We start from the raw sequence: 19,796 nt of genomic DNA, 5'->3' as shown, positions 1-19,796 counted from the left end.
CTGGAAGAAAAAAACATGCCTGCATAGAGTATTAAATAAAAGACTGGTCTTACATGAGGGGCAATTATAAAAGCTCTAACTTCTTATTGAAGCAGTGAGACGTGGAAGAAATATCTTGAGTCTGAAAGAACACCTGTTGAACTATTGATCTATTAAAAGTTCCCTGAAAAGTACCAGTGGGAGAAATAATGTGTTTCAAATTTGTCTGAATTGAAGTGATTAAAGCATATATTCTGTTGAGAAAATCATAATAATGGGAAGAAATAGTTTGCATTTCAAAAGAAAAATCAGCTATTAAAAAAGCCAATATATTTTCCTGAAAATGTCTCTACTTTAGTGTAAGACAGGATTTACATACAAATTTGAAAAACTTGTTGTAATAAAAAAATAAATAAAATGTTGCAGAAGGGTTGTAAGCAGAGAAAGGTTGTGTGTTTTGTTGTTTCTTTTTTCCCTTACAAACCAAAACACAGCAAGTAAAGGGGATGAAAGAACACAGTTTTTGTTAGGTACTGTTACAGTAGCATTTTCTACAACAATGGGGGAGGGAGTGATGATGTTATCATTACTGTTATTATTCAGGTACTTTTAATATGTTTACCAGACTACTTGTATAAACATTTTGTTCAGCTTCAACCTTTAAAGTTTTAATAAAAATTTTATTGTTATGCCTTTTTTAAAGATGAGCACTGAGAATAATGGAAGTTCACACATTTTGTCCCTGGCAGATATCAGAATATTATTCCAGCCTTTTTTCTTACATAAATCTTAATATTTGTCCTCTTTACCTTCAAATCTTAAGTATAGAATGTGTATTTTAATGAAAAAAAAACACATTATGAATATTTGCTTTAATTCTAAGAAAACCCCAAGGGGTTCATAAGACAGTGAACTCAGTTGTGTTAAATGCCAAGATATATCACATATTTAAGAAACATTCACTGTTTCACTTTGGCTGCAACCTTTAGATAAGAATCTTAAACAATGGAATGTTATATACATTCACTGAGTTTTAATCTTAAAACAAATTAGAGCTTCTGTTGTCCTACCTAACACATGAGGTAGCCAGAATGATCGTGTAGCAGAAAAATGCACTTCAACATATTTTCCCAAAGATGAATTTTTCAGTGAGCCTTCAGAAGACATGGCCTGGCCTTTCCCTTTTATAAAGGATATTTTCAAGTAGAGGGCCTGTGGGAAGCTCCCTTTGCAAAGCTCCTTGTCCTTTCCCTAGTGGAAAATCAGGCCTCTAAAAGGAAGAAATCTTTGAAAGCTCAGGTGAGTTTGGGTCTGTTTGGACCAATGTTGTAAAAAAAGGTGGAATTGACATGGTAGTAGGAAGGCATTAAAGAATTCAGCTTGCCAGCATGGGGTGGCACCTCAGTTCTTTCCAGCTTTAGTATCATATTCTCTTAACCATCACATTCCTTATGTAAATCTACCTCAATGCTAATTTTTTCCTCATTATTCTATCGCATGTGATTTTGCCTGGAAAGCACCATTTGCTGTGGCTCCTATGTGTAGCTCATCAGTCATTTTACAAATGCAACAGAAGAAGCCAAAAAAAATTTTTTTGCATTTTGGGCCAATTTGCTGATTAAACAGTCATAATTTTTTTACAAAAAAATAACTCTTGCCTATTCTACTGAACAGATAAGGCTTAGAGGAGATCAGAACAAAAAATGAAAAGCAATCTGCTGACTATAGTAAATCATAGGGTTGAATACAGAAAGGCAAAAATGTTTAGGTGATTTTGGATAAAGGAGAACAATTATTTTAGGTGTTTCTCACTTGAACATTTCATTAATTAATATAATATATATATGTATAAATGCATACATATTTAGTAGTTTCTATTATTTTTATTTGATCATTATCTTCTTCTTTTCTTCTTCTCCTTACCCTTCAATTACTCATCTGACTGGTTTTTACCACAGTCTATCCTTGATAAAATAATTTTGAGGTAGTAGTTTACAATTCTTTCCTGATGATCATTAAGCAACAAAAGTGTTTTTTGAATCGACAGAACCCCTTGAGTCATACTTACAGCACTCTCAAACAAATGAAAGTCTCATGCTATAAAATTACAAATTATCTTAGAAATCATAGATAATGGTACATCTGACTTATACTGGTCTGGATATTTCTTTAATCATTTATATCCTTAAAATCACTGAAGTCTTCCTGAGCTTTAAAGCAGGCTATGCTTTCCATAATGAATGAGAGGGCAATAATGATAACATTTACAGGAATTTGACATCTCTCACAGGAATTATCATTAACATGAGTAAGAAGAAAAATAAGTTATCCTCCCATCCAAGTAATTTAAGATTATTTCTCTGATTTTGTATAATATTCAAGTAAGGGTATTGCTACTTAAAACTAAAGAAATTGTCTGGGTGAGGCTCTCTGGTGTCCAAGAAAGGTAGACTATGAATGAATATTTCTGTTTAGACCAAACCCAAAAATGTTCATAGAATCATGGAATAGAATATGCTGAATTGCAAGGATCATCGAGTCCAACTACTGGCCCTGCAGAGGACACCCCAACAACCCCACCATGTGGCTGAGAGCGTTGTCTAAATGCTTCTTGAGCTTTGTCAGGCTTGGTGATATGACAATGTCCTTGGGGAGCCTGGTCCAGTGCACAACCACCCTCTGGGTGAAGAACCTTTCCCTAATATCCAACCTAAACCTCACCTGATTCAGCTTCAGGCCATTCCCTCAAGTTCTGGCACTGTGAAGAGATCACTGTCTGTCCTTCCACTTCTCCTCATGAAGATGTTGAAGAACACCATGAGTTCTCCCCTCAATCTCCTCCAGGCTGAAGAATAGTTGCGAGTAGCTGTCCCTGCTGTTTTACACAAAATTCCGATGGTAAAATCTATGAAATTTAAGGCAGAGGTATGACATTCAAGTTTCTCCTAAGTTATAATTTTGGTGCAGTCGAATACATCAGATTCATCTGTGCCTGTTTTCATGCCCATAGCAACAATAAGTAAATAATTTCCTGGGTGGTCAAGGCACTCCCCATCGAGGCTCTCACAGGTGAGACAAGGGGCTGATTTGAGACAACAAATGATTGTCAGGTAAGATGAATCACAGTGACCTGACAAGGTCTGGCAGGAGTTCTCCAGGTGAGAATTTTGCACAGTTCAGGAGATTCCACCATTGGGCTGATGCTGGGCCTAGACCAACCAGTAGTTACTACCTGTACCTTCTGATGGATTCATTGATGCTGGATTGACATTCTGGGCAAAAAAATCTGGCTATGCAAGGGACTGGCTGAGGTAAATACTGCTGTGGGTGAAGAAAAATGTCATGGTTTGACACTGGCACAATGGCAGTGCCCCCATGAAAATATATGCTCCCTGGTGTCTGCTGTGAGATGTGACCAGGAATAGAGCAAAGCAGGATCCAGCTTAGGTATAAAGAAGAAAAACTTTATTAACTTACAACTATATATAAAGAGAAACACACACAGAACTCAGAATGAAACCCTTCCAAAAACATTCCTCCCCCGTCCATGAAATTTCCAATACATTCACCCCTCAGATCATCAATTTTCAATCCATCACCACCCTTTAGATAATCAATTCTCGGTTCATCAAGGAGAGAGGAGTCCTTCTTGTGCCATAGGCTTCCCCTGGAAACACAGTTGAGACCTCCTGTGTTTCTGTGTCACACGTGCCACCACCTGGAGATCATTTGCCATCGTGACATCTTCCTTCCATGCCCGGTGGCCTCACCACTGCAAATGGACCAGAGCTGCTTCTAGGGTTTCCCTTTTAAGGATGCTTTGCCCAGTTCCGAAAAAAGCACAGTCTCTCACTTTTGGGACATCTGTCTCCCCCAGATTCACCCCCTGGGGCCGAGGGGTTTCAAGAACAGAGATGTTCTTCAAATTGAACATAGGCAATTTTTAAAAGTCTAAGCAAACTGTTGTCACAGATGAAGAAATGGTCATGAAAGATAGCTTTTTTTTTCCATGTAGTTAAAGTAAGTAAAAGGTTTCAGATAATAGCAATGATTATGCAGATGTTAGAGGGATTACATCCAACTATACTCAATCTGGACTATAAAAATATGGCAGAACAGTTGGGGTAATCTCACATCATGTGAGTATTTTTTTTGCTGTTGCACAGACATTCAGTAGATACTCATGTCAGCATCTGGACAGCAGTTGACAATGCTGCTGGAGACAACCAATTCCCAACATATTACACTTTGCAAAAGATTGCACAATTTATTTATTTTAAATGCTTTAAGTGCAAATTAAAGAACACATCATTCATAAAGCGCACTGACATGAAAGCAATAAGTCTCATTCCCATGAAATCTTGATGGCTGTTCAGAATCATGCTATTTTTATCTCTGCTGCTCAGATCCAGCAGTTCATACTGGTGATATATTAATACTATAAAAGATGTTTAATCTTGTTAAACGTCAGAGAACATTACATAGAACAGAGAGATTTAATTCAAGTCACATTGGAGACAGCATATTTTCCTATTTTCTCTTACAAAAAAATTTCTGGGATGTATTTGCTAACTCCTTAAATCTTAAGACCAAGTTACAGAAGACTCAAAAGAGAAATGGATTTTCTTCCATTTCCCTTCTGAGAGATGAATCAAAATTTGTCTTTTTGGAAGCTTGTATTTAAAGACTAAGACTCCTCTTTTAATTTTTTTCTTGATTTTGTTTGGTTTTGGCTTTCTTTTTTTGTTTCCTTGAGATCACTTAAATGTCTAACTGGTTAGTTCATTCATTTATAAGGTTTTGACAGCATTTTGGGCCCAGATGTTATAGAAACATGCTATGTTTTTAAATAGCTTCTTGATTTATTCCTTAGATCACAATTTCCTCAAAGAATAAAAAGGCAGTGGCATAGAAACTGAGCTGAGAAACAGTGGATGTACATGTTCCCATGTATTGATATCTCATTTGATAAAATACTTGATTGAAAACAGCAGCTTATATAATTTCTTCAATTTTTCTTGAAAGAGTAATAGTGGAATAAAAGTCAAATATACTGAGTAGAAATTCTATTTGAATTAGTACAATATTCAGAGTTATGTCTCATTCTTTAAACAAATCTGAGTTTCAGGAAAAAAAGAAAAAAGGGAAAAAAAGATGAAAACTCAGAAATAGAGGATCAAAAACTTTTGGAGAATCCTGAAACTCTAATTCATAATATAATATAGAAATTTTTAAGAATATTAGCATGTTTGGTATCTTAGGTGACACAACAGATGCATAGTATTTAATTCAACAATGTAATTCCTTACTAGGATGTATATTTTATGAAAACATTATATGTACTTTGACTAGGCAAGATTATTAAAAAATAAAACTCCTTTGTGGTGTCAGATTTTGGTAGCCCTCCAGAGAGCATGAGACACAGACATCATTGTAACCAGTGCTGCTGTTCCGGCTTCTGTTTAGTGTTGGTTTAAGATACTGTTTATTTTCTTTATGAAGTTATTTGCAAAAATTTCCATATTTTAAACTAAAACCTAGATCAGAGGAAATAAGCATCATCCCTGATTCAGTCAGACTTCTGTGAGAAGTCAGACAAGATAATCTTGTGAAGCAGAAACTCTCAGTATTGGGAACTATAAAGCCAAATAGAAACAAAAATGGTAACAATTCTTTCTCAAATGTAAAAATGAAAATTTATACCTATTTGTATTTGTATGACACCTGCTTACTGCTCAAAAAGATAATACAGGTGCTGCCACTTGTGAACTCTTTCCATGAAAACTGAATCTTATAGAAAATCAGATTTTTTTTTCTTTCTTTGTGGAAAACTGATATATTCACAGCCCTCTGGGTGTGTGAATTGGTTCAACATTCCATTATTTCTCTTGTAAACCATGGTTCTGCTAAGAATTTTGCATTACTAACATGTTCAAAATATTTTTGATTTCAACAGTACGCTGCTAAAAATGATTGCTGAAATCTCTTGATGGAGAGAAAAAAAAGTGATCAAATATACCTGGGCTTAGGCTGAAAGACATTTGGCAGTCCTCAGAACTTCAGTTGCCAAAAGAGTGAGTAAAAACAATGTTCATATTTGATATCCCAAGAGCAGTTAGTTGTATCAGCATTTCTGGTAAGAACATGGTACTGTAGACGTAGTTTTTTTTGTTTTGGTTTGGGTTTGGTTTTGTTTTTTGATTTTGGTTTTTAGTTTTATTTTTTGGGTTTTTTTTTTGTTTGTTTGTTTATTTTGGCTTTGGTTTTGGTTTTGGTTTTGGTTTTTTTAGCAGGGAATAATTCTTAACAAAATTTTATTGTCTTGGGATGAAATGTATTTATATACCTAAAGATAATAATCAGTCTTGTTTTATTTAACTCTCATGAAATATTTTCTTTGTGGGCAATTTCAGAATATTCTACCTTCATAACAAACATTAAAAAAGAGGGCATTTATGTGTAAAAGTAGATGCCATGCGTAAGTATGGGTACTTTTCAGAGAAAGTTTTTCTGAGCATGAATACATAAGTTATTCGAAGAATTTTTCTATTCCTAATGAGAGGCAGTCAGAGAAAAACTTTTACAATTTATAAATTGATGACAGAGTTCAGTGGCATTTCAAATGAAGGTTTTCGGAACTGAAGAGAACTGAAGATGGAATCTTCTGCTGGGTGAATAAGAGGTTAGAGTCTTCTGAGGAAACAGCAGCTCAGATTTTGTCCTATCCATTTCCACTTCTGATGGCCAGAGAATTTAGAGTAAACTTTCCTCTCTGAGGTGAAGACAACAAGAATTTATTCTAATTTGTTGATATTTCATGGTGTGAACTCCTGGTGAGCCCAGTTGCTCGTGCGCTAGACCTGCAGTTGTTTCTGCTGCCCTGTGCATTTTTGAATTATCCTTCTCTCTCTCCAGGTACATCAGGGACTTTCTTGGCTCATCCCTCCTCCTGTGCCACAGCAGCAGTGACATTCAGAGACAAAAGCAGCTGTTGATTCCTCTGCTACCACTAACTCTTATGACAAATTTGCGAGTTATGCCAAAATTGCTGCCAATTTTTACTATTTCCTTTAAGAACCTTCAACATCACCTCTTAAATAGGTCTGAATATGTGAATGCTGCTTCTCCCATTTAAATCTGTGTATCACTGTATTCACAGGATTTTTGCAAAGTTATATATTAAAACCTGTGCTTTTTCTGAATATTTCTGTGCAGCTCAGTTCTGTCTTTTGTTTTCCTTGAATCTACTCATTCTAATACAATTTATAGAATGAGATAAGTTATAATGCAGTAAAACACACAGATGATTTATGTACAAGAGTCATTTTGTGCAGGGCATGATGATAATATTTTGCTACTTTAAATACATATGAAACTAAAACACAACAAAAAGTGATCCTCATGTAGCTTTGACACAAGAATGAGTTTAGCTCGGTAACGCAACTAATTTAAATCATGCAACTTTAATGATGTGCCCTTTTGGATTTGCTTTTACTTTTCATGAAGCACATTTTGATCATTTTACTTTGAAAACTGCATCTTTTAAAACTTTTAACTCCATCTCCCAGTAGTTAGCTTTTCTGCTAAAAAATCTCATTAAATATGTGTCTTTAACTAGGTGCTTCGAACATCTTAACATACACAGTTTTGGACTGTACAAACACTTTTCATATGAAAAAAGTCCTATTCATTTGGAATGAGTTTTAACCTAAATAATTGGCATTTGGCAGGGCTGGTGATTCTTCTGAATAAGAACAGAGTTCCCTAATAATAAATAGTTTTGGTGCACGTTCATATTTTTGGATTTCCAACATTTAATTGCTCCTTAGAGGAACAATTTTTATGGAAAGCAAAAATCCTTTTTCAGACACCCATGATAAGTCAGAAATATAAATACCTTGTAGCAAACTCCCACAAGACTGCAAAGTTATCAGCCAACAGTGCACAGCTCTCAGATATGAATTAGAGCTCTTGTGCAGAACAAAATAAAAAATACCTAATAGTTGTGCACGTACACAGATAGATGGACAATGCAAGGCTTGCAGGTCCTGTACCAATCCTCTGCTATATCATTTGTCTCCTGTAGAACTGACTTCCCCAGAGAAGACTGAAAAAAGGAATTTTTTGGGGAACTTATTTTTTATTAATAACACATACATAGTCTCCATTTAATATTGCAGTAGCATATGGGATAAAGAAATATTGAAATAATGTATTGGAGAAGGTTTGAGATAAGCTAATGAGTGTGACATGAAAGACTCAGTGGATTAATAGCAATTTGCCACAAGTGGAAATATGCAGAAACTATATTTTATATAACAAAAATTCCCACTAAAAACACAAATATCCCCCTTCTATTGTATTTTATATTAGAGAACCATACCAGTTTGTCTCTTTTTCAGGCTAGGCTCTTGATACATACCTATGAAATTTAACACAATACAAATACAAGTAATTATGCTATAAGAATTCTTATTTTATTCCCTCTGAAAATTCAAAGACCAGAACTGGCTGTAATAGATTATTATTTATGTACCATCTTATTTTACCACAATCACTTGTTACTGTTAATTACTATTGTTAGGTATTAGTCAAGACAGGTTTTGCACACATGGGTGTGATGAGATAAAGCTAAATTGTGTGAGAAGAATCATACATATATATTTAAAGACTACATAGCTGAGTATTGGAAAAGCTTGTACAGGACCTGCAAAACAGATCTCTAAGCATCAGTTTATGTGTTATAAATTGCAATGGAAATCCTATTTGCAAGAAAAGAGATTTTGTAGACTTTACTCATTGTGTCCTGAGAGCTGTGGGCTCATTGACTATTCATAGGTGATTGTATCAATGATGTTATTAGTATTTATAGTTCCCTGAGTCATTCAATGTATTTTCTGGGGAATCATTATATACAAAAGATAAATAATTCTCATTCCTGATCCTCTCGTTCAGATTGTATCCCTGAGGAAATAGAATTGACTTTTATTTGTTTGGAGGACATGGTGAAGTAAATACCTTGCCTATCACAGTACTGCAAAGCCCCTTAAATGGTGTAGAAGAATTTCTGATAAGGGACATGTTTGCATCCATTTGAATCCTATTCTCAAACAGAAGAGGATAATGGAGGAGGAAGGTGAAGGAAAGTGAAGGAATCTAAAGCTCTTCTACCAGCTTTTCCATCTATTTCCACTTATTCCTCTCATCTGGCCCTTGTCCTCTTGCTCCTTTTAGTCCTTCAATACAATTACACATATATAAATAACATCATGGTTTTGGAGTGTTTTCCCCTTAACTATTTTTGGCATTTGTTATTACTGGAATTTGTAAAAACATGTTCACTATGTTAATAAATCCATAATCTTATAAGTATTTTGCAGCGTTAATATTATATATTATTAATAATTATTGCTTTGCCTATTATGAACTTCTGGAAAGGGAGTAATTTTATTCAGCAGGGATGGCTTTGCTGAAATACAAAGGGTCTGAAGCCCAAAAAACTGATGTTAATGAGGACCTGTGTAAACCTCCAGCCCAGGGACAATGCCTCTTAGAAATTCTAATGTGGTGCCATAAGGGAAAACATGAACATGACTGAGCTACAAAGCACTCCACCAGAAGTATTCCTAGGCCTCTTTCCTCCTAAGCTGGCTGAACACTGATCAGGAACTGCTTACTGTTTCATTTTTTCCACTTAATATCAGATTGCCTTGGTGACAGATGCTGCTTCGTGAGGACTGTCACATTCACATTCTAATTACTCAGGAAATCAGCAGGTTTCTTTTTCCCCACCAAAACATCTATCTTCCCCCATCTTCCCAAGGAACTCTGCCAAATCAATCTATGTACAGATATTACAATTTAGCAACAGCTTCCTCAGAGTTTTTGCATCATGTTGTGAAGAGGGCATACTAGAAGCTTTTGATAATGTTTTCTCACTCTAATATATACTTTTAATAAAAATGTGGAAAATCTGTATTGTTTTCTGCGCTCCTAGCAAATAATGTGATAATTTAAACTATTTACATAATAAATATTTTCTTCCCTAGCTTGAGTAGTTTAGAAAACTGCTTATAATTGTGTAAGTCATGCTTATATCTTGTACAGATAGAGAAGAAAAATTTAAAGATGAATCTGATAAATGTAAATGTTAAAATATATGTATGTTTGTATGTATGTATATATATATGTATAAATACATATTCACCAAGACTTTCTTAGGCCAATACTTCAAAATATATTCAAATAAGGATTTTTATATCCAGTTATAGCAATTCCAATATTTACATTCCAGATCATTGCAGACTGATGTCACTGAGAATATCCTTAATTTTTTATGCTATAAAATTATGAATACCTGTCCTCTTGTCTTCTGGTGCTACACTCGCCCTTCTGGCTCTGATTTTGGACAGTTTTAGCCATCCCAAAGCAAAGAGTCGGGAATCTTGGAGTGAGCATCAGCATCCCCAGATCTCTCTGGGAGGAGCGGATGCTGCCAGCTGGATCCATTCCTTCTCAGCCCTGGAGTTCCCTTGGCTTTGTTTTCATACTTTTCTCATTCATGCCTGCTTTGATTCCAGGAAAGGGGTGAAAGATGCACTGCAATCCTTAGAGGCTATTTGCAATACATAAATAATTTCAATTGAATACACTTCCTCACCCTAAAGTTCTCATTACTGTGTAATTTTATTAGTGTTTTCTTTGGTTTTTTTTTTTTTTTTTTTGTATCAGGTTTTCCTATCCTGAATCTCAACAAAAAACATAATTTCTAGCAAAGGGGCCAAATTATCTCACTTACTTTTATTTCTTAGAAGAAACTCTCTCTCCTGTGTTGTGTTCTGTGACTATTTATTATTAACCAAAAGGCTGGACAAACTCATTTGGTTATCAGTTACTGTCTGTATAACAGAAATCCCAAAAGTGTTTTCCAGAAGTCTACAGAATATTAGTTTCAATTGTGAAACTCTACCAACAGCTGGCAGAAAAGTCTATGTACTATTCGTGTCATAAAATACATTATTTGGTGACTACAGTAAAAATACCTTCAAATCACTCCAATAATTTAATGAGACATACTGGTTTCACTTGAAATCAAAATAGCTATTGTTTCCTCAACTAGACTTCTAATTTCCAGAGTACTTTCCTCTTTTAAGTATTCTGTAGATATCTTCTGCAAAACTATGACATCCTTGCCATTGTGTATAAAAATCAATTGTCCATTGCTCAAAAAGGACATTTTTTCCTAACCCATAATTATATCCATCTAGATGACTCCTTCCCCAAAAGCAATACTTCTGCTTTTAAAAGAATCTGACTTGCCTGCATAAAAGAAAGGAGTACATGAATTTTTTGAGATATATCCTTTTTCCATTTCCCCCACAACTCTGCCACGAACCAATCCACACAACAATAGGCTTTCTCTTGTTTCTAATTTCCACAAGATACAGGAGCACTGATAAAGAGGCAGCAATTTTGGAAGGCTTTATACAGAAGCTAAGTATTTATAAATTAGCACCAATATTTGATCAGAAACATTAAATTTCAACTGGCATTTTAGAAACTGGTTAAAAATCACTAATATTCCAGGTCAGAGTGTCATCCTCTAAGTTTTTACAGTTGATATAGCCTTAGCTATGGAATGCCTTGTTAATCTCCAATAATTTGGCAGCTTTATTATGATTTTAAATATGTAAGTATTTACACATGTAATAAAAACTGATCTCTGTCAAGAATCTTGAGTAGAAATGCAAAAAGAACTTTACATATAGTTTTGGTGGGTAATGTCATCTTAGATTGCAACCTTATCACTTTTTTTTTTCCCTAAACCCACTTTCCTAAGTAGTACCTGAATGTGCACATCTTGAAAAACAAATTTTGGAAGGAGAGTTAAATATAATTAGTGCAACAGTTTGTATGCTGGACAAAGTAAAATGGTTATTCTAATTAATTACAACTTTTACCCCAAAGATGTATCCTTAATAGTATCTCCCTGGCAATAATAATGCTGATGGGATAAAACTAATGTTGCAGACAACAGAAATATTATCCTGAATAGTGACTTAATTGAAATTAAAAGAAGTAAACAACAATTCTTTCTCAAGAAAAGCTGTACAGTTTTCTGCTCATGGGCCAGTAAAATGAATGATATCAAAGAAGGCAATGCTCAATTTAAAACAGCAAGTGAACACATTCTTTTTATTAAAGAAAAGCATATTAAAGAACTATGTGATTTCTATTTCAAAATATCTATAATATTAAGCATCACCTTGGCTGATGATAACTTGATTAATTCTGACTTTCTTCATACATGTTTTGGAAGACTCTTCAGGTCAATTTATTGTCATTGGTTTTTACATCAGCTCTCAGAGTCTTGGCCCACTTGGAAAGATTCTTTATACCTGGTTATCAGTCACTTTCCTCTTGCTTTATTATTTTAATTATTATCGTTATTTTATCCCTTTAGAGCCTGTTGTTTGAAGTATAGTTTCAAAGTTTTGAAAGGAAAATTCTATGGAAAGGTCGCATTTCCATACAGAGACTTTGTTTCCCCTTTAAGAAATAGACAATGCTAGCTACTTATTGTACATCATTCTAAACAGTATTTTTCATGGGTAAGACATTCCTAAAAAAGGACTATGTGGCCCAGGTTTATCTTAAATACCAAATACAAAGTAACTTTTAAGACTGTATACTAAGAATATTTCTCCTTCCCAGAGCTACCCTTTAATTTTTTCAAAAATTATGTAGATTCTAGTTGTATTGAATTGTCAGGTTTTCACAAGCCTTTAATCTTTTAAAAATCAATTTTAAAGTTGACTTCTGGCTTCCTAATTCATAACTTTTGTCTCTTGTCGTTTGATCCCTGAACGATGTAGATATCATTCTTTTCATCTGAATAAATAGCTGAACAGGAAAGTGCAATATTATTGCTATTTCATTTTCTCCTTTCTGCAAATTCAGATAGATTTCCTAGGAGGGATGCTCTTTCTCTTCCTTTTGACATTTGTCTATTCTGTTCGCACGTACACGCTTTCTCTATTTTTCTTTTATGCTTCATATTTTTTGATGCTTTTCATTTTCACTTTAATCTCAAGAGGACAGCGCTGTGTTGAGGCACATGCTGTAGCTATAGTACTTGCTAAAGCTTTCATGTAGTATTTCTCAAGCTGAGGTTCACAAAAGCAAGTAAAAGAGGAAACAGAATTGGATGGCAGAAGTCAGCAGCCACTCAGAGCCACCTGAGTCAGCAGCCACTTTAGAGAGGGAAGCAAAGAGCAGAACTTTTAACAGCAAATGGTTACATGAGCAACCTGCTATTACCTGTTGGCAGCAGTGCAGTTTCACCAGTAAATTGGAGTGAGCATAAACATCTGCATTTAGTGATTACAGTGTATTTCCACTTCAGCTCCTTTAGAAGGAAATCCATGACAGTCCTCCAGAAAATGTAAGCTGCTGCCAGATAAGGATTACATGGTAAGTGAGGATGAGAGAGTCAACATTTTCAAAAACTGGATTTACAAATAACACTGAGATCAGATAACGACATAATAAATCAGAAGAAACTGGATTTACAAATAACACTGAGATCATCAGATAACGACATAATAAATTAGAAGACATGGCCTACAAACCTGTTAGATTGAAAGCATCAAGGACAGAAGTGCATTTACCCAACACATCTTGCAGAAAATGTATTTTTTGCAGATGAAGACAGTATTTGCATAGAATTCAGATGAAGACTAGTGGTAGTCTCTTTTGCAAGGGCAAGGTGGCAATAAGACGTCACCACCCCATGTCTTTGTGAGTCAAAAGGTTTGGCTGGAACCGGGTTTCAAGAAAGGGTCATGATCCAGTATTGCTACTGATAGTATATATATATATGTCAAGTAATCTTGACTTATAGTTTAGATCAAGATCAAGTCGTCTTTAGAGCAAACCTTCAGGTAGCCTCTCTTCATTACTTATGACCTGCAGGCCCAGCTGAAGCACCAAAGCAGAGGGATAACAGCTGTCACTAAATTAACCTCACCTGAATTAGACTTTGATGCTTACTCCAGCCTTCAGAAAATCAATCTGGCCATTTTTAACCATTCTCTCCCAAACATTTCTTGCTTTCATGAAAAAAGTGGGTATGTTGTTTAGGAAAATGCAGGAATCACAGATGCACTGCAAACAGGTAACCGGTGAGCTAAACGTGACTTCCTACTCCTGCTGGAATGGATTTCCAGTAGAACTGTCTAATTAATCTGAGGTATAATAATGTGTAAGAAGATGTTTTATATTTAGCAATATTGAATCCCTATAATATGGAAAAAAAATACCATGAGGACAGTAATGGAAGAGACATTCCAGAGAGAAAGTGAAGTTATAAAGACTGCCATCTCTTATGGTTACAAAACCAGGGAGTGGAGCCTTGGAACACCATATTTGCAGTTTGGTTGTTGAAACCAGCACACCATTTACAAGTTTTTTTCCTTCTGTCTGATTCAAACAAAGAAAGAAGTGAATCTTTTAGGCCACAGTTCCTTTAAGATAAACAGACTACAGGAATAAACAAATAAAGCTGTTCCCTGTTCTCAAAGGAAGAAGAATTCAGGTCAGATACAGCAGAAGGATAGTAATTAATTTCAATTGTGGTAAACAAAAACAAGTACACAAGTTAAATACAAACCCAATCTTGTCATATATGCTCACAGATGAGTTTATTTTCCTTTCCCCATTTGGCAATGCAACTTTAAAAGAGAATGCATTGACATTTCTCCCTTTGGAAATATTCCATTATTCTGTTTCCCCAGCTTATATTCTAATTAACCCACTGGGAGGATAATGTTCTAATTAAGTAGCCTATATGTAGGCCTGTTTTATTCCTTTATGGACATACAAAATCCCTAAGCAAATTTTCTAGCTTTTGACAACCCTTTCATGCAGAAATCATTCCTAATATCCAATCTAAACTTCCCCAGTGCAACTTGATGCTGTGTCCTCTTGTTATGTTTGTTACTTGGAAGAAGCAACCAAAAACCACAATAACGAAGGGTCATCTGTAACCATTACCTCAGTTCAGATTGTATGTTGTAAGGTGTGAACGATTATGTTATTTACTTAATATTTTGTGTGGTGGAATAATAATTCCAGTTCCAACTATCTTCATTTACTCATGGATAGCTTATTACATTGGTTTTCCGTTGTGTTTTGCTGCTTTTCCTACTGAGATTCTTATGGTTTTAATGATACCTCCATGTATCTCGTAAAATGGATTCTAAAATCCAAGAAATTACACCACAACTAAATTATTCCATTAACATTTCTCCTTGATCCTACAAATAAAGGCAGTGGAGATTTTTTTTTCCACATTAAGAGCCATAACTTATATCCAAAAATGCGTACTATGTTCAGAATGTCAGAATACAGGAACAAGTGGACACTCATATGATCTGTGCTCCGCTGCCTGGTCAGCCTTGATCAATAGACTGCAGCTGTGTTTCAGAGAATCATAGGATGGCTTGGGTTGAGAGAGGCCTTGAAGATCATCCAGTTCCAAGCCCCCTGCCATGGACTTTTCACTAGACCAGGTTGCTCAGGGCCCCATCCAACCTGGCCTTGAACACTTTCAGGGATGGGGCATCCTCATCTTTCTGGGCAACCTGTGTCAGTGCCTCACCACTCTGAGTGTTTGCCATTAAAAAGCTCTTAATAGGAATACAGGTTATGGTTTACAGTTTTTCTACTAATATTTTACTAAAATCTTGGTTTTTTCCTTATCCTGTGGAACCCAGTTCTAAGTATCACATAGTTGAAAGTCAGGACAGGACTGAAATTAATTCATGTAAATCATGCTTTATTAAAAATTAAAAACAAAATGTGAAATTCTGGGCCCTGTAAAAACATCCATATTGTCTTCACCAAACAGAGCCAGAAATTCACTCCAGGTGTAAAAGATTTAAATATATTATATATGGGGCTATTTTTTCCCACGGAATTTTGAGTCAGAGCCAGTCACTGAATTTTTCTTTGTTTTTCTCTTGCTTTTACTAGAAAACCACCACAAAACATTCCCGTGTTTTTCCTTTTTTGTGGTTAATAAAGGAATATCAGTAAAACATAAGCCATGGCAGAATTATGTCAAAATAAATCCCAAAACTGAGTGGAATTTAGCAAGATTGCTAAATGCATTTCCAGATCAGAGGCCATTGGAAAACATCAGTAGTGATCGAAGAATTTCTAAACACGGAAATTCAATCACAATGCTTCTACTGGAAACACTACCAAAGACTTACAATTATAATGCCTTGTTCTGAACTTCTGATTATTCATGACTACAGCACAGAAAACCACTGATTTTGGAAACAGAAATCCAAATTATTTTATGATTTATGCTTTTGACCCACATCTTCTCTGATGATAGAACATCTCAAACCAAAACTTTTCTGTATTCCTGGAGAAGGATTCTATTGCTTGAACCATGCAGAGATAACATTACTTAAAGCAATTTATAGTCGTAAGTCAACCTACTCAAGAGACATTTTGCAGACTCATGCTAAAAAACCTGGATTAATTCTAGTTATTTCATTTTGCATTACAGTGGCTAACTTTGATTAGAAAAGTTACACATGCAATAGAAAGGACCAGACAAATTTTGATTCTCAATTGAAATTGTGAGCTGGATCTACCTTTATTTACTTTTACAAGACAGGAAGATGGGAGTTTCCTCTCACTGTGTTTCCCTTAGTTTTGCTACATACTAGCAGGACTTCACTATAACTGCAGCACCATCACCAAACACTTCTGAAACATAAGAGGGATGAACTGTGCTCTCAGTAAAGTTATAAATTATGGAAGTTTAAAAGAAAATTGTATTTCACATACTGAAAATGAGAGTTCAAGGTAGAAAATCTCCCTTCTCTGCTTTTGTGTTTCTAGTTATTTCAGTTTTCCTTACATCTAGCTTATTCCAAGCTCACTGAAGATTTTAAGAGTTTTGTTTACATGAATACCTAAGACTCCTGTGGTGTGTTATATGAGATTTTGCACTGCTTGGAAAACTCTTCTAAAAGCCTATGAAAATATAAATCAATAATTCAAAACCACCTCGAAATTTACTCCCTAAAATCTAAAATGAATTAAAAAGAAGTCTGATATTTACTACTTCAGGTTCATTAGGTTAATCCATGTGGAACTTCTGTAACCTCACACTATTTTCCCCTGTGGAGCTTTTACAATTTTATAAATCAATATTGAGGTATGGTTTTACCCACCTGACAGAGCATTTTTGAACCTCTTGCAATCTCTTCCACCGAGTATTAATGGGATCTTAAAGCTCCTGGTTATAAGTCTTCTGAGAGTACACACAATGGCAAACAGTTTGGAATTTTCATTAAATGTTTGCTGAAAGTCAGTGCAGGTTTATCTGCAAGACTTTTCTAAATGAAATTAGTTAAATTTATGAGTCTTTGTCTCCCACAAGTATGTATAAGCATTTAGCCATTGGGCAAACCATGGACTCTGCAATTCAGCTCCATCCAGCTATGTCAACAGTTTCCAGGAGAAAACTTGTGTTAAAAGAACAGAATCAGGTTGCAGTGCAGAGCTCATGCTTTACAGTGCTCTGTTTTCTAGCAATTTCTCGGTGGAATATAACTCTCAGCATTGTAGTTTCTTTTTTCTGGCTTACCGGATCCTTCCTCATCTGAGTTCAAGATTTAACATAGAACTCAAAAGAAAAAGAACAGAAGTAAAAGATAATCTGCACTGTGTCCTACTGCAATTTGTTGCAGCTGTTCTGCTACATTTGCATAATATCTTTTTTTATCATGGAAATTTTCGTAAATACCTATTTCTTGTTCACTGGAGAAAATTACAAATGTGCAGAAGTACAATATGCATTTGAAATAACTCAATCTGACCCCTGTTAACTACTTATAGGAAAAGAATTTCATTTTGACTACCAGGGTTAATTTATTTTTCCCATAACTTAACATACAGCTATTTTATCTCATGCTTCACAAAGAAAAAAAATATATTGTCAGTTAGAGTTCTATTTTTATTTGTAAGTTTAAACATTAATACTTTGTTTTCATTTTTACATAAATAATTTTTTAATTTATATTCCTAAGAAGTTACCTCTGAATCAGAATCTTGTACATATCAAATAATGTTGAAGACACACCATTTTCACTATTAACCTGTTGCTATTATTCTGCTATGACCCCATTTTTACTCAGACAATTTGAGGTACAACATCAGAATGGAAAAGTCTCATTATGTACATCTTAAGAGATCCCTTTCTGAAACCAGAACACCTGCTTTTCTCAATAAGACTGTCTTTGCCATAGATTAATAATATTTAAATATGAAAAGCAAGGGTAGTTAACACAGTGCATCACATTTATTTTCAATATTACGTTATAACAAAACACAATGGATTACAGTCAGTTGTATTTCATAATTTTTCTGCTACAACTACTTAAAGACATTGCCTTTTAACATATGATCTTATTGTTCTTGTCAAATAATGTAAAAATATTTAATTTCTTATGTTTTGATTTGAAACCTTGGAAATTTTTAGTACTTTTATTTCAGTAACATAAGGGAAATAGCACAGAAATTTATTATTTCTGTGACCCAACAACTGTCGAGTTTTGACTGTAAACTTGTCTCTATTTGTTGCAATGCTTCTTTCATCCAGACTAAAAATACTTTAACACTCTTAGTTTATTTTACATCAAAGTTTTTAAGTCTGTAGTCAAGCCAGTAGTCAATATTATGTCTCTAGAATATACTGAATATATTAACACAAATGTATTTAAATCATAGAATCACAGAATGACTTGGATTGAAAAGGACCATAAAGGTCATCTCCTTCCAACTCCCCTGCCATGTCTGAGACGCATTCCACTAGACCAGGTTGCTCAGAGCCCCATCCAGCCTTGTCTTGAACACTTCCAGGGATGGGACATCATATCTGCTGCCTTGAAACATCTTTGCAAAGCAACTATGTGCATTTGTTTATATTATCTCCCATTATTAGAACTTTCCCCTTTTCAGTAGGAAAGTTAGAATTGCATCAGTTCTAGTCTTGTCACCTTTGCATAGAGGTAAACTGATTTCCTTAGCTTGTTTATTCTAAAAAAAAAAAAAAGGCTTAAATAATAAAAAAAAATATTAATATGGGCTAAAATGGAGTGGCTATGCAATTTTTAAAAAGCTATATATTAAATTGCAATTCTTGAGGGATAACTTAAGGTAATTTGATTAAGTTCATGGAGCCTGTGAGAAATTAACTAGAGAATTTCAAGTCAGAGAATGAATGTTTTACCAATGTTCTGAGTAAAGGAAACTTTCTGATTGGCATCATTAATATGTGGCAGATACACAATGCCTATTGGACTTGCATTTCTTCAGAGAAGGAACTGTCTTATTCAAGGTCTAAGTAAAGGTACTTGTATATCTGTGAGAAGACTAGAATCACACACAAGAGCACATTCTCTTTAATGACAGTTTGTTAAAATTAGGTTTCTTATTATGAATATCACAATCAAATTATTCTGAATCTCATACATCCTTGATTCTGAAGGGGGAATATGAATCTTTCAAACATTATTTTAATGTCACTCTTAATAATGGTGTTATAAAAGACTACAAGTTTTAAAATGAGGATGGAACTCATGAAAAAATGTATCATAAATGCTCAGTGAGGAGGGCACAACAAACGAGGTTCTGTTTTCAGGCATAAATTATATAATTTAGTCAAGGCATTTGTGTAGAATACCCAGAATCTCTAAAACTTTGCAGGTGATTTTCTCTGATACTTCTATGTT

This window comes from Geospiza fortis, unplaced genomic scaffold, assembly GCF_000277835.1.
Source record: "Geospiza fortis unplaced genomic scaffold, GeoFor_1.0 scaffold83, whole genome shotgun sequence".
Taxonomy (NCBI): domain Eukaryota; kingdom Metazoa; phylum Chordata; class Aves; order Passeriformes; family Thraupidae; genus Geospiza; species Geospiza fortis.
Note: the sequence above shows the minus strand (reverse complement) of the source record.